Genomic DNA, 12,030 nt, shown 5'->3' on the forward strand with positions numbered 1-12,030 from the left:
TTATATGTTAAATTACTGGCAAAAACCCTATCTCTCAACGTTAGATTATAAACCACAACTAATTTATTGTCCACACAAAAGGTTGAGAGCACATATGCATTATCATTTGGGTTGTATACCTGGTCAGGAATATAGGGGTATGTGTAAATATCTGAGTAAAGTATTCCAGCACGGGCAGGTATCTCACTAACAGAATCACCAAATCTAGCATTAGAGTCGCCAGTTATCACATACTTCTTAGTACTTTCATTGTCCGATAGTTTTTCCTGGATAGATGCAAATGAAGTGTTTGAAAAATAGGGGGAATCGCTTGGAGGAATATAACAAAAACCAAACACAACACCTGGAGCACAGCTTAACTCAAGCCAGACTTGGTCCTCGATGGTTGTATCTACACTTATCACATACTTTGATAAATAATTTTTCACCATTACTACTGTACCTCCACGGTGAGAAGACGCTGTATTTCTACTTCTGTAACATACATAACCAGGGAAACCTACTCTTAATAGGGTCTTAATTTCATTCAAACAAATGACATCATATTTCACTAAAACTTCCTGTAAACCACACTTGTCTATTTTTGATTTTACACCATTTATGTTCCAAGATATAATTTCTATATTTCCTTTGTGTTGTTGTGGTCGTTCTAAAAACCCAGAAGGCTCCGCCTGTCAATCACTACTCCATCCTTATACAGCTGTGGCTCTCGTGTGTTGAGGTTAATGTTGCAGCCCACGTTTTCTGGACGTTCCATTTTCTTCTCAACATCACGAAGTCGCCTCTATTCTGCCCATACACCAGGATGTACATCTTTCTTAATGTAGATCTTCTTGTAAGTATCACCCAATGTCTTGAGTGCTTTGGCCTTTTCCAGCACAGCATCCCTGTCATCTTTGGTTGCGACAGTAACAAGAAGAGGACGAGGTTTACCAACCATGCTGCTACCGTTGCCTAGTCTTCGGACACCACGTACTTCACTTGTAGCTCCCACCTTATCCCATATCTTGGTAATTTTTTCGGCGTCCGATGTTGCACCATCCAAGCTTTCGTGACTATCAGGAACACCAGTGATTATCAGGCTACATTCACGTTCCTTTCTGTCTATACCCTCGAAGAACCGTTGTTGTCTTTGTATGATTTCAGCTTGCTTTTCAACTTGAGACTGCAGATCCAAAATTTTCTTATGGACGGCCGCATCCGCAGCTGCTATTGTCGTCCTAAGCTCTGCCACCTCGTATACTAAATCTTCAATTTTGGTGGTGACTCCTTGCAATGCTTCATCCTCTTGTAAAGACATAATGCTATCAATAAGTTCGTCTTCGGTTATTGATTTTAATTGGTTACGATGCATTTATTAAAGCTCTGATAAGGGTTTCGCCATATTTGCTTATTAAGGGAGATGGTATTTACGTAAGACTAACAGAGCGAAAATAATATGACAACTCCAACAACTAACCCACCCAGCAGCAATAAACACAGCCAGCCGCGTCCCCGTTGCCAAGACAACCGTAAACCCTTACTGTGCATGCGCGAGATCCAGACTGGGTTGAGGGAAAGGTCTACCAGGAACCTGCCAGTTTTCCTTGGCAAAAACTATAAAGTCCAATACCCCATCACCAACAAGCAGTCATCAGCTGGTTCTTACTGTGCTTACACGATGTGTAGCCAAAAATGGCGGCTTTCCGAGGTCTATAAAGTCCTTAAACTCATCATCACGACCAAGCAGAAGGCATCTCATATTGTCACAGTCTTGTAACCAATGTCTTTCCGCCCCCACTGTGGGCCTGAAGAGGCTGAGGTAACTCCCTGGCACTCGGGCAAGTAGATGCTTTTAATCTCTCTCAAGCACTTATGGCAAGTGAGAATGAAGAGAGAAACCTGTACTTTACAAAGGAAAATTTATCCTGTATATTACCCCTATGCCGGGAATCAAACCCGGGACTCTCAGCTGAGAGCCAGGCAGCATATTACTACTTGCCCGAGTGCCAGGGGGTTATCTCAGCCTCTTCAGGCCCACAGCGCGGTCGGAGGGACATTGGTTACAAGATTGTGACAATGTGAAGGAACTTTTACCTGGTCGTGGTGTAGTGGTATGCTTCCTGGCTTTCACCTGAGAGTCCCGGGCTCAATTCCCAGCATAGTGGTGATATACTGGATGATTTTTCCTGTGTAAAGTCCAGGTTTCTCTCTTCAATTGATTGTTCCATGTCGTTTCCTTGTAGTATAGTCACACCTGTGTGGGACACACCTAGCATTAATCCTCTACAGTAGGGCTTAAAGTTAAGCCGAAGTATTTATCCCTTTTTGTCAGGTGCAACCCTAACGAAGAAAGTCAGGCAGCTATTGATCTGTGCATCGCTCATTTTTTATTCAGGTCATCCTTTGTTTCAGTGTGCCACTCCCTGCTGCAGGTGTACTCGAGTTAAGCTGCAGTATTTACTTGTATTGTCATGTGCATCCCTAAGGTAGAAAGTCAGGTACCTTCTGTTCTGTGTATCGACCAGTTTGAAGTCAGGTCATCCTTTGTTCTGTGTGCCACTTCCTTCTGCGGGTGTGTATAAAAGACCTCTACCCTTTACGTTTCTCTATCACTCTGTCTGGTGATGTAATATAAGAAAGTACACATTGTCGCTCCTTTCATTTCTTCTGTGGTTATTTTGCATATATGTCTTCACGGTGAAGTGAAGTTTCTGCATATATATATATATATATATATATATATAGGGGTAGGGGGGTTTCAAGAATACTCCCCCAGTATCCCTGCTTGTCGTACGAGGCGACTAAAAGGGTTGGTGGTGGGTTAGTGCCCCACCCCGTAAAAAGAACTAACTAAAAAAGCAAATAAAGCGCCTCGGACCCGGACGGACCATACGTTGACGACTAAGGAACGGACAAAGGACATTCTGAGAGTAGGAACGTGGAATGTGAGAGGAGTGAATGATGAAGTGAAAGAGAGAGAGATTGTCCAGGTGCTTGAGGATGCAAAAGTGGATATATGTGGATTGACTGAAACTAAATGGAAAGGTGAAAGGATGAGAGAATGGGAATACGGTGTAGGTATATGTGCGGGAGTCAGTGAGAATGAGAGGGCAAGAGAGGGAGTATGTCTGATGATAAGCAAGAAGTGGAAGGAGAATATAAGAGAGTATGGAACAGTGGGTGCAAGGATTGTATGGGTGAGGATGAAAGTAGGTATACAAGCATGGGCGATTGTATGTGTGTATGCTCCAACAGAGGATCGAGTGGCAAGAGTGAAAGATGAGTTTTGGGCGAGAGTAGAAGCATGTATGGACAAGTTTGAGAGGAGCGAGAGAGTGCTGTTGATTGGAGACATGAATGGCAAAGTCGGGAATGTACGAGTGGATGGAGTGGTTGGTCAGTGGGGTGTGCCAGCAGAAGTAGATGGGAATGGTAGTGCTTTGGTGGACATCTGTGCTGGTAAGGGGTTGGCAATAGCCAACACCTACTTTCGTCATAAGATGATCCACCGGTATACATGGAGAGTAATGAGGAGGATGGATGGTGAACTTGTTGAACGAAAGGCAATGATAGACTACGTGTGTGTGGATGAGCGAATGAGAAGACAAGTGTTGGATGCAAGGGTGTGGAGAGGGTGGGGGAATGGAGTCTCGGACCATCACTTAGTGATGGCCAAGGTAGAGCTGCAAAGAAAGTGGTTGAGGAGGCGAAGGGGAAGACAGGAGGAAACAGCTCCTGTGAGAAGAGTGGAGAAATTGCAAGATAGTGAGAAGAGGACAGAGTATAAGAGTATAGTGGAAGAAAGATTGGGAAGGTATGAGCTAAAGCAGATGGAAGGGGTGGAAGACGTATGTAAGATATTCACGGAAGAGATAAGCGCAGCGTGTGAGGTGGTTTGTGGAGTGAGGAGGAGATGCAAGGGTGTGCAAGGGACAGCATGGTGGAATGATGAGGTGAAACGAGCTGTGGAACAAAAGAATAAGGCATATGGTGAATGGTTGGCGAGTAGAGGTAGGGGAGAAGATGAGAGAGAGAAGAGAGAGGTATATGTGAGCAGGAGAAGGGAGGTTAAGAGACTGGTGAAGGAGAGTAAGAAGAAAGTGGATGAAGAGTTTGGGAGGAATCTGAGTGTGAAATGGAGGGAGAGTAAGAAATTGTTTTGGAAGGAGGTAAAGAAAGTAAGGATGTGTGAAAGGGGAAATAGTAGGGGAGTGAAAGATAGGAATAATAGATTGTTGGTAGAGAAGAGAGAGAAATTGAGGAGATGGAAGGAGCACTTTGAGGATTTGTTGAATGTAGAGAGTGAGAGCAGTGTGAGTATAAGTGGTTGGGGAATGGCTGGGAGAAGAAGAGATGAGAGGAGGGAGGAAGAGATCAGTAGGTCGGAAGTAGTGGAAGCGATGAAGAAGATTAAGCTGGGAAAGGCCCCAGGAATTGATGGAGTATGTGGTGAAATGCTTAGGTATGGGGGTGAGATTGTTGTGGAGTGGATATGGAAGTTGTGTAGATTGGCTTGGGAAGAGGGAAGGGTTCCAGAGGACTGGAAATCAGGTATAATTGTTCCTCTGTACAAAGGAAAAGGGGAGAGAGAAGTATGTGGTAACCATAGGGGTATTTGCCTTCTTAGTGTGACTGGTAAAATATATGGTAGATATACTCATTGATAGGGTTAGGCATATGACAGAGAAGCTAGTTGGAGAAGAACAAGGGGGATTTAGGAAGGGAAAAGGGTGTGTAGATCAGATATTTGTTCTAAGATGTTTAGTGGAGAAGTATCTAGAGAAGGGAAGGAAAGTGTACGCTGCCTTCATGGACTTGGAGAAAGCTTATGACAGAATAGATAGGAAAGGTATGTGGAAGGTATTAAGAATATATGGAGTGGAGGGGAAATTGTTGAGTGCTGTGAAGAGTATGTACGAGGGAGCTAGGGCTACGGTGCGAGTGGATGGTGAGCTGAGTGAGTTCTCTGATCTCAATGTGGGACTGAAACAGGGGTGTGTAATGTCTCCATGGCTGTTTAATATATATATGGATGGGGTCGTAAAGGAGGTACAAGGTAGGGCAGTGGATGTGGGGGTGGCCCTAACGAATGAGGGTGAGATTTGGAAGCTTCCGGTGTTGCTGTTTGCTGATGATACAGTATTGTTGAGTGAAGATATATATATATTTAATATATTTAATATATATATATATTTAATATATATATTTAATATAAGGCGATATAAAATGCAATATTCTCTAGTCGCACCAAAATCAAGAGGTAAATTTTTAAATATTATCCTCTTGCATTAATCATTTCAGACACACTCTAGCACCTTGGCTTAGCTCATTCAAGAATCTTCCTTTTTCATCCAGGATTCTTTCAGGCTCTTTCACTGCAAGACGTATTTCTAGTTTCTTTTACCACTTCTAAATTAAACAGACATCTTGAGCTAACCCACAGTATTACATATTGTTGTCATTGCTGTCTTGTTAATGTTCTAGTATCAGGTTTCATGTACTTCATGTCTTGATAATGTGGTATGGGAGATGCAATGTCCGCGTGCAAAATATAGCCTTAATAAGAACGAGTGAATCAGGATTGAAATAACTATTTTATTGTACAACATTTCATGCTGACTAGTTCCATTATCTTCTCCAGTATTAGGATCTTTATTATTTCTTACAATCAACGCAGTAAGAATTTGCTTAGTTCAAACCTTTAGCGGCGAAGGGTTCAGTGGTACCTAACATAATATTATGCACATATTTCTGATCAATGGAAGGAGATAATTTCCAGAGTTCGTTTTGGATGATGAAAAAGAGTGGTTCCTGGAGTCATGGCACAGAGGTTAATTCTGTGGAGAGGTAGTGAACGCAAACTACTTTAAATAATAATGTATGCAGAGGATGTTATTCTGTTTGTTTATTGTGAAGCCCACCTTTTAGACAAATTCAGAATTCTTTGGATGTCCGTCTACTCGCTGCCTAATGGTGTACATAAATCATGCGTAAATGCGCAGTCAGAACCCCAAGTGAATTAATCATTTCCTTCTTTCGCACCTACAACACGGACAGAGACTTTCGTTAATTTGCGCAGCAACAAAATTGTGCTCCCATTTTTAGCTGTTCATCTCTGCGTGTTGCAAAATGTCATTCAGACTGTTTGAGGTAACTAAATGAGATGTAGATGAGTCAACCATTGTGTCACTGTTAGTGGGGGTGTCATGAGATACTAATAAATGATATATCATTTAAAGTTGATATATAGAATAAGCTACAATTATTGTAGTAAATGGCCATACAGTTGAATAATGTCGTACACGTGTTCGTGCTAGCACGTGCACTAAACAGTATGTGAGTTAGAGTATCAATGACATCAGTCCTAAAATTGTTTCGGGATAATCATACCTAATCTTTGGAATCTGTAAATATTTTTCGCCACTGTTGGTGAGTGTGTTGTGTTTACCAGTGTGCGTTTGTTTCTACAGGAACGCTGGTAGCAGTGACAGCAGAACGAGGGTCCACCGCCCGCCTGCCTTGCCACATCATCTCACGCAGGCCACACGACCCCGTCCTGCTCGTGCTCTGGTACAAGAATGCTTCAGTCACGCCCGTATACAGGTCAGTGCTGCACGGATCACTACAACACATTTGAAATTTGGGAACGATCAAGTAATTAAACGCCTCAGTCAGATGACTTGTTCTTTTGTTATTTCTTGCCAACACCAGATGATTATATTCAGTTTCGTTACTACGTTTGTTACTTACAGAGATAATGAAGGTGATATCTAACTCCTCCTGTTTGAAAGTCTCTCTTAAGCAGATACTGATCATCTTTAAATAGCAAGAATAAAAAAATAAAATATAAAATGTGTCATCGGATTGAGGAGATTAACAGCAACTTACTGTACATGCAGTTGAGCCGAGTCTACTACCTACTTCTCCAATGCTAAGGGTAATTAACAAGATTTACTAATCACATTGCAACTTCGCCCTATGTCTAGCATCTTGAATTTCTAATCACGACAGTTACCGAACAGATGAATATCCTTGTAAACCCCGTAATGGAAAATACCATTTTGTTTCAGCTTTCTGTTAAAGCATATGGAATTAAGAAGATTATTAGTATAAAACACGTGTGCACTGATACTTTCCGCACTACCATTCACTTCCCTGCTCCGGTGCCTGTATTTTATCGCTTGCTTATAAATTTGGTTGGGAATAGCTGAGTGTGTATTACATTGTATATATATATATATATATATATATATATATATATATATATATATATGTTTAGTGGTAGGTGGGGACGCTCACCATCCATTCACTCGATGTAGTGCTGCTCTCGAATGCCTGCCCTTTCCTCTCCTCCATCCTTCTTCTTTCCATCCTCTTCTGTCATTCTTTCCTTCATTCCGTCCTCGTTCTTCTGCCTACGGGTGACTTTACATTCCCTTTTCTGTCTTTCTTTCTTTCATTCTTTTCTTTTCTTTCTGCCTGTGGGTGACTCTACACTGAGTGACAAGCCAAATAATTTCGTGTACACCAAGAAACCATTTACTACTCTGGGTAGTAGCAGTATAACCAAATTTTGGGGTCTGGTGGTTTAGTGGGAAATTACGGCGCTCCAATCGGATTGAGCTGGTGAAGGGTTATATCCAAGGAATGGTTGGGGTTTACTGCTCACGTTATGCCACTCAGGGATGAGTGAGGCTGGTCACTCTCATCTTAATTGTCAGGACCAACTTGCCTAGCCCCGGGCTCCTATGCTCCTCATGGGGCAATGTAGGATTGGATGATGGATGGATGGATCTATCTATCTGTCCATCTATCTATCTATCTATCTATCCATCTATCTATCTATATTTATCTATATCTATTTAACCATCTATCTATCTATATTTATCTATATCTATCTAACCATCTATCTATCTATATTTATCTATATCTATCTAACCATCTATCTATCTATATTTATCTATATCTATATATCTATCTATATACCGCCTTTGCACAGTACACTGCCAAAGTCCATTTCGTGGCAAGCCTGAAAATTCTCAGCAAGCACTCTGGGAACCCTGTCAAAAATGAATTGAAATGATGTTTTAAATGATGATTTATTTAAAACTAAGTGTAGGAAATAAGGATGGAATGCAGTTCCTGTGTTTAATGAATAATTAGGAGTGTGGTAAATTATAAGATATTAAATTCCGTAGTGAATATTTGAGTCTGATAAAGGATTTTTCGATCTGCAGATGTAGATTATATCTCTCCCGTTTCCCTTCCCCCTCCCCTAACCCCTTTCCTTCTTTTCCTCATAACCCTGTATGAGAAACCAGTGGTGTGTGGGTTAGCACAAGGCCTCTTAATACTCAAGGCCTGTGTCTGAGTGAATGCCCCGCCTGATGACGTCACAGGAGTGGGTCACCCATCCCTCCGCAGATCTGCTTAATGAATATATATATTCCTTCAGGATGTCAGTGTGCTAACTTGTATTTCAGCTTATATTGTTCACAGTTCTGGAAACGCTAAAATATTCAGTACGTGCGATCACGATCCCAAGTTTCTCTTCCTTCCATTGTAAGAAGGAGATGCAAGACAAAGTGAATTAAGGCCAGGTGAATGGATATTTGCGGTTCAGTTGTGTGTGTGTGTGTGTGTGTGTGATAGCAACATATGTTCCCCTGGCCTTTCCACAGCCTTGTCCTCCAGGCAGTAAAGAAACTAGGGATCGTAACTGTACATTTCGGCACCCTTTTGACGAGACTCTTGAGGCTGAAGTGCCTGAACAGTAATGTGTCTACTTTCAGATTCTTCATAGAGAAGGTTTGAAATGACCAACTGAATTTACAGTGATAGTCTGTTCTAACCTGATCTAACACCCTCAGAATACTGTAAGCATTTAATGGAACAATTTCTTTCTTCAGTAAAAAAAAAAAATGTCGAAGGCAAGCTGTCCACTGATCTTCATTTCCCTCGATATTGTCTGAATGAGTTATGATTTAGTGGCATGTCTGTAAGTACGATTATATCACGGTGCATTAAATGCATGGCCATTATATACTCAATAACATTGCCAAGTCATCCAAGAATAATATTCAAGGCACCTGAACTGAAGAAATTTATCAGCACTTGCAGCATATATATATATATATATATATATATATATATATATATATATATATATAGATAGATAGATAGATAGATAGATAGATAGATAGATAAATAGATAGACAGATAGATAGATAGATAGATAGATAGATATGTATTGGCCAGCTCCATTCTGCCCTTATCGTTAGTTCCATTTCCTCTCCTGTATTCTTTCGTGTTTAATTCTTGCAGGCATTTCTACCCTTCAGAATTAACCGATTCCGACATAAACTGAACACAGTGCCTAGCCTATGACTAAGTTGTGTCAGCAAGATGTTGGTTGCTAGGGAATTACTCGTTGCCTAGAAACTGCCTAAAAATAGCTTCTTCTTTTTTCGCACTTTTCACGTCAGAGCTGTAGAACCATTACTAAAATGCGTTGGAAGCTTTAACTTCTTTAGGCTTTATCTTGAGGTCATTCCCTTTCGGAAGTGTGCCATCCATTTTTCCCCTCTCTCCTCTAGTTTTCAAGTGGCAACCCTGAGGCCAGTCTTCCGAAGACTGGGATCAGCGATCCTAGCAACCAGTACCGGTCTTCTAAAATGCCCCCCTAACTCCCCAGTGGCTCGATGGAATTATATGAAAGTTTATATGCTTATAGACATCAACTAATACTACAACATTGTACGGTACACCTATGTGCTACATTGGCCAGGTCACTGATCAAAGGTACCCAAATAAGAAAACGGTGAAAATAGCTAAAATCACGACTATGCTTGCGCAAAATGCTAAGGCTCCGAAGATTTTTAAGCCAGGCCATGATTCTTTGGTGGATTGTTGCACTGGAGTACCTCCACGTAATGACTTTTAGTGTCGAAACTCACTTTCGGTTGCTGACAAAGCCTGGTCCACTTAGAGCTGGTCAATGTCTCCTACCAGCATATAAAATCCATAGTGCCAGTTGGTAGTGTATTGCATTACACATGTGTAGGATTGCTGATAGTATAAGTGCATGTGCGTAGAAAGTATTAGTACTTATCATTGTGTGTGTGTGTGTGTGTGTGTGTGTGTGTGTGTGTGTGTTCATTCGAACTATCTATTCATTTTGTACTAATATTTTAGTGTATAAAACTCTTGCACCGGTATATATTTCAGAGCTATGGTGTGATGCTTACACCAGATGAGAACAGTATCATGCGATATGGATCAGTGGTACCAGGAGGTGATAGAATGGTGTCAAATTGATAACTTTTGTATAGATATAAGACAAACAAAGAAGAAAGACAGAGGGTAGTTTGAAGCTATTCACCCACTCCCGTGATGTCACTGTCACGAGTTGGCGCGATCCTATATTTAAATAAACTAGTGACATTGAACTTTGGTGGGAAACCGCGAATTCTAGTGGAATCCCAGTATGTATCACTCAGTCAACGCCACGTACTCACCCGATCGGGAGTGTTTTCAGAACCATTTTTCACTGTTTCATCAGTGATCGTCTTTGTGCACGACATTAGCACCTCCGCTGAGTGATTTATTGTGGGTGTGTATCGCTCACACTAAATTCGTTAGCTGTTAGCAAGTGCGGCCTGCTCTCGCCTCTCTCTCACAATTTGAATTTAGTCAGTCGTGGATCGTCTTGAGATAAGGACTGTTGTGCTCCAGCGTGAAGCAGTGCCGTCGTTGTACAGCGAGTTCCTGAATCTCCACCTAGTGTGAGCCGGCGAGAGGCTTAGCGTGTGTGGGAGCGTCCTTCCTCAGCAATGACGCTCAGTTCATCCTGCCTAGCCCCTTTTCTGATCAGTATTTTTCTTTCGTTTTTCCTAGGCTTAAGAGTTAGCTTTTGAGTGTGCGAGTGAGTGTGTTCTCCTTATTTTGAATTCATTTTGAAAAATGTAACATAAATTCATCTCATTGTAATCAATAAATTTACAGTTCTTTTCTCTTGAGCTTAATGTAATGTAAACTCGTGTTTTATTTCTCCACATTAAGCTTATTTTAGTTTTAGCTCCTAGTTTGCATAAACACTTTGCATTATTCATAACTTGTACTTAGGCCAGTCCTTTTTATTAACTTAAATCCATTGTGCAACCAGGAGTTAATGCACCAGCAAGAAACTGTTTATCATTAATAGCATTAGATATTGATTGTCAGGGGTGGAGTCACTTTCTCCAGAGGCTAACAGTACCAGTAAACAGCACGTGTGAGTAATTAGTCTCTGCTGTGTACTGTTGAGAAAGTTTATAAATTCTCGTCCTTAGAGAATCCGCGAAGTAAGCTGGCATAAAGTAATCATTGCTTGATTTTCACAAGTCAATTCTTTGTCCTGTTCTCAAGTATTATTGAATATTATTCTTTAATATTGCATAATCTCAAAAATCCCGTGACATCTGGCGACCTCATTCCAGGATATTAACTCCTAGCTCTAAAGTTATTCACGAGACAATACTCACTCACTCATACTTAGGTATTTATCACTAAAGTCTATGGGCACTATCTTACTGGTGATTATTGATTCATTTCTATTAATTTTACATAATAGTTTTCATAGTCACTTGTTTGTTTAATTTTCTTCCTTTATCAATTTAGCTATATAAAACTGGTCACCACTAACCTGTGCCTATATTCTTTATTCTCGATTATTGGCATCTTTCTCTGCAAAATAGCAGTCAGTGCTTAGTCTCTACTTCACTTAGATTGACTTAGCATCATGTCTACCAGTGTCTATGTACAGGAAGTTAAAGATGTGGGGCTCACAGACCCCAAAGAAGTAAAGGATTACGTCCTCTCTCGGTTTAATTACGATCAGCAACATGAGAATGATGCTTGCGGAGAACGTCGAATTCAGCGTGAGGAACGCGAGAGAGAACGCGAACATGAGCGAAAACAACACAAACTCGAGTTAGAACACGAGCGAAAACAATGCGAACTCGAGTTGGAACATGAGCGAGAACAGCGTGAGGAACGAGAGAGAGAACG

At 41.1% G+C, this 12,030-nt stretch overlaps 1 pseudogene; it reads left to right on the forward strand.

Annotated features, from left to right (window-relative positions):
• The first annotated feature begins 1,438 nt into the window (after positions 1-1,438).
• The window catches only part of LOC145406406 (uncharacterized), a 466,334-nt pseudogene continuing 455,742 nt past the window's right edge, over positions 1,439-12,030 (forward strand).

The sequence above is a fragment of the Coenobita brevimanus genome, chromosome 70 (assembly GCF_032717465.1).
Source record: "Coenobita brevimanus isolate Jiangsu-jjx chromosome 70, ASM3271746v2, whole genome shotgun sequence".
In the NCBI taxonomy this organism is placed as follows: Eukaryota; Metazoa; Arthropoda; class Malacostraca; order Decapoda; family Coenobitidae; genus Coenobita; species Coenobita brevimanus.